Raw genomic sequence first — 5000 nt, 5'->3', positions numbered from 1 at the left:
AACTTCTTCCTCTGTAGCCACTGCACAACCTCCCTTCGACTACGACAGCTTTATCTGGATTTTAACGCTTATTAACTTCCTTTGACCTAACTTCCTCGGGGATGGATAATCCTCCTTGATCTCCTACAGGGTGTTTCGTGCCGGTATTAAAGGAACTGCTTCGATCATCATAAAGGGAATATGTGAGGAGAAATGATGGAGAGAGGAGAGAGAGGGGTGGAGAAAGAGAGGGATAGCGGGAGGGAGAGAGGAAAGAGAGTAAGAAGAGAAAGACGGACAGAGAGAGAGAGAGGTGAGGGAGGAGTAGAGAGAAGGAGAGAGAGGTGAGGGAGGAGTAGAGAGAGAGGGAGGGAGGGAGAAAGGGAGAGGGAGAGAGGGGGGAGTAGAGAGAGAGAGAGGGGGGGGGAGTAAAGAGATAGAGAGAGGGGGGGTGTAAAGAGAGAGAGAGGCAGAGAAAGAGAGAGATAGCAACATATATAGAGAGAGAGAAAAAAAAAAAAGAGATAGCACCATATAAAGAGAGAAAGGAAGAAAATCATACAAAACCAAACGAGAGTGAAAGATCGGACGCCATGAAGAGAGAAAGAGAGAGAGAGAGTAAAAGATCGGACGCTGTGAATAGAGAGAAAGAGATGAAAGAGAGGAGAGAGTAAAAGATCGGACGCTATGAATAAAGAAAGAGAGATGAAAGAGAGAGAGAGTGAGAGAAACGGAGAGTAAAAGATCGGACTCCATGAAGGTAAACACACCACCCATCTTCCCGCAATATACCGGGTGCGTTCGATAGAAAACCCGAGAGCAGGTTTAAACGCAAACTTTTTTCTTTCTTTCTCTCTCGCGTTCAGTAAAGTCGTTCGAAAGAGAGCGTGGGAACGAACGAGGCAATAGCCGAAGGAGGAGGAGGGGGTATTTTGTGAATGAAACGGCAAATATTTGAATGAAAACAGGAACTTTGGCCATCGTCTCCGAATAGAAAACGTGGGAGTCTCTGAAGCAATAACAACAGCTGTTTTTTGTTTATGTTTCTCTCGTGGTTGGTTGATTGTGATCAGAGAATCGTTTTAATTGCATCTGAGAAGATTTTTTTAATAAGTATGGAACAATAAAAACTAGGGTATTGGCAGATGGAGCCAATTATCCAATGCGCAAATTTTGCGACAACATACTGTTCTGTATCCGTATATTGTAGAATTAGGTGTTTTAGAAATTGTTTTGATATGTGTTTATATATATATATATATATATACACATATATATATGTATACATATATATGCATATATTTTTGTATATGTATATATGAATACTTATATATATATATAAATATATATATATATATATATATATATATATTTATATATATATATTTATATATATAAGTATATGTGAATACTTATATATATATATATATATATATATATATATGTATATATATATATGTATACATAAATAAGTAATTAAATAAATAAATATAAATATATACGCATGTGCGCGCGCGCACACACACACACAAGAGATAGACAAAATAAATAGGTAACGAAGAAGGCAAAGAGAGCGAGCGAGAGAGACAGACAGACAGGCACAGAGAAAGAGAGAGAGAGAGAGATATAAAGAGATAGAGAGAGATAACGATATAGATAGAGAGAGAGAGATTTGGAGAGAGCAGCCACATCAATGGAAAACCCGACACAAACAAATTTGTATCGGTCGTTGCTTACTCTTCAACTCCTTTCTATTTGGAGTTAGATCAAAAGACTCGGGTGCTTATTCTCTAAAAAAAATAAGAAAGATGAAAACGATTAACTCTTCAGCTTATGTAAAGAGAAATCTTTGTTTTGGTTTGCTTATCTCATACGAATTAGCATATGCCTTATGGAGCTTTATTTAAGAATATACATAATACCTTCTTTGCAAACTATGTGGTATTTGGAAGCAAATATATCTCTGTTTATAATGTATCTGTTTGATTAAATGTCAATATGAATTCACTCAAGGCTCTATCTGTCGAATGAATATTATGAATAATTTCCACTGGATCTTGTTTGTCTCAGTCGGGAAAGTCAGAAAGAGGTCTTAGGAAACACCGATATTCTCGCTCTATATAACGCGTATCCCACGTCTCTCCACGTAAACATGCAACTGCAGATATTCCCTGTGCATCTGGAATTGCATTTTTCGTGTCGTATCATGTGCGATTTTTTTTTTATGGGGGGGCGGGGTGATTTTTGTCTTCGACTTTTTTTTTCTTCTTAGGGGAGGGGTCGTCATATTTTTTGCGGGGATGATTTTTATCTTTTTTTTTTTAGGGGGAGGGGATTTTCGTTTTTTTTTTTTTTTTGGGGGGGGGGATTTTCGTCTCTTTATTGGGGAGGATTTTTTTAGGGGGGAGAGGAGGGATTTTCGTGTTTACTGTGTTCTTATTTTTACCTCAGTGAATATCGCACTCATCTTCCTCTAGAACGTAAAACTTGCAAGGACATAAAAATGAAAATAAAAGAAAAATGAACAAAACTGGAGAAATTTCCCACTACCGTTCTTATAACTTTATCTTCCCGGGAACTGTTCAGGTGGGAATTCCGTGGCATGGGAATACGCTGCCAGTTGAGCCGGAGTTTGGTGTAAAACCTTTGGGGCCAATGATGCAAGTGGGTTAAACCTCAAGCATCTTTTTACACCCCCCCCCCCAAACAAAAACAAAAGCAAAATAATAATAATAAAGATAAAAGAGGGGAGAAAATGAAAGTTTCTGGATGTCAGAAGGAAGAATGAGCTCCCGTGTATTATGCCTAAATGTAATAAATACAATGATACAAGTGGGTTAACCCTCAAACATCTTTTTACACACACACCCCAAAAAGAGAGAGAGACGAGAAAATAAAAGTTTCTGGATATCAGAAGGAAGAATGGGCTCCCGTGTATTATGCCTAAATAAGATAAATACATACATTATACTGGATATTATGAGTATTATGACAGTGCTGTTTTAATACTATATCACCATAACGTTATATGAGCCGGTTGAATCAGATATGTAAATTTCACATCTTGCCTCCAGCGATATTACAGGGCGGGAGCAAAACAACATACCACTTTATATTCTAGGTATATATGAACCTTGTACCCTCGCCCTAATCCAAGAGGAAAAAGAAAAAGAGGAAGAAAGGGAAAATATGATAATAGTGAGGAGGGAAAACAGAGAGAGAGAGAGGGGGGGAGAGGGAAAGAGAGAGAGAGATAGAGAGAGGGGAGGGGGGGAAAGAGAGAAAAAGGAGAGAGAAAGAGAGAGAGAGAGAAATGGAGACAGAGACAGCATACAGAGAAAGAAAGAAAGCAAAACATAACGAAACGTAAAAGCAAAAACAACCCAAACATAACGAAACGAAAAAGCAAAAACAACCCAAACATAACAAGCAGAGGCCATTTTTTCGTACAATTTCCCGAGTCTGATGTGCTACGGGGGCCACATACAGCTGATTAGCCTGCAAACGGACGAGATCCACGCACGCACCGCCCTGGATAGCATGGGAATGTTATCTTCAACCTGTAACAAGGAAGAAATAGCGTGGTTTACATGCTCTTCAAGGCCTCACGTATAGTCTTATAAGTAAGATTTGCCGCTTATTACATCCGCCAAAACAGAGGAACGGGTTTTCGCGTTTATGGAGGAATGGGCTCGTTTCCTTGGAGATTGTTTGGCCTCTTGTTTCGGTTGTTTGTCAGCGGGACTACGTGGAAAGTTACTGACGGACTGTGGTGGGACTTTGTGGGTGGGATGGCTATGATCTAGGGACCAGTTAATGAGATTTTACGTGCGGGATTAGCATAGAGAGCGTGTTTGCTTAGGAGATAATTCTCTCTCAGATGTTAAGTGTTTTCTCTCTCTCTCTCTCTCTCTCTCTCTCTCTCTTTTTTTTTTTTTTTTTTTTTTTTTTTAAGGGCGTTGGTGGAGGTATGTAGGCCTATGCGTGTTTTCTGTTGCGTTTAACGTTTTCTTTTTTCTTTATTTGTTGATTTTGTCATTCACACACTACATCATCAGTCAAATCTGAAAGGAAAACAGATACCATTAGCCAAAGAAAATATATTGAAATACATAACAAAACAATATATTACATAAACTGTATTCTGTAGTCTAATATCTAGTTATATGTATAAGCATAGACAGATACACACGCGCGCGCACACATACATACACACACACACACACATACACACACACACACACACACACACACACACACACACACACACACACACACACACACACACACACACACACACACACACATATATATATATATATATATATGTATATATATATATAGATATAGATAGATAGAGAGAGAGAGAGAGAGAGACAGACAGACAGACAGACAGACAGAAACAGACATTACATACAGACAAACAGATAGACTGCAGCACACTACAGCATCAACCCTTCCCATAAATCTCGCACCATCCTTCACCATAAAAAAACGAAGCCGACCTCCCATACAGCGCAACACAGGCCCACCCATCCTCGGACACAGCCTCCCTCCCCCCCATACCACAATGCCCTTCCCACACACACTATAAAAGGAAAGGGATTTTATCAGACAGCCGGCGAGGTCCATCTCCTGATCTCCTGTAATACATCAGTGACACAATAGGGCCACAGAGAGCCAGACGGATGATCTCAGTGCCAGCGGATCTCCGGAAAGGCGCGGAGGAGATGCAGGAGATTTATAAGATATTAATGGTAATGATGATAAGAGTGATGATCATGGTGGTGGATAGTAAGAGTAGCAGTAGTAATATGTTTTTTTTATGATGAGAATGGTTCTGGTGATAATGAGGATGATTATGCTAATGATGATGATTATGATATGAAAAAAATTATTATGATGATAATGATGATGATAACGGTGACAATAATGATAATAATGATCAGCATGCTGTTCATAATGATAATGATACTGGTGATGATAATGATGATTATGCAGGTAATAATGGTGATTATGCA

Source organism: Penaeus vannamei, chromosome 12 (genome assembly GCF_042767895.1).
Source record: "Penaeus vannamei isolate JL-2024 chromosome 12, ASM4276789v1, whole genome shotgun sequence".
Taxonomy (NCBI): Eukaryota; Metazoa; Arthropoda; class Malacostraca; order Decapoda; family Penaeidae; genus Penaeus; species Penaeus vannamei.
Note: the sequence above shows the minus strand (reverse complement) of the source record.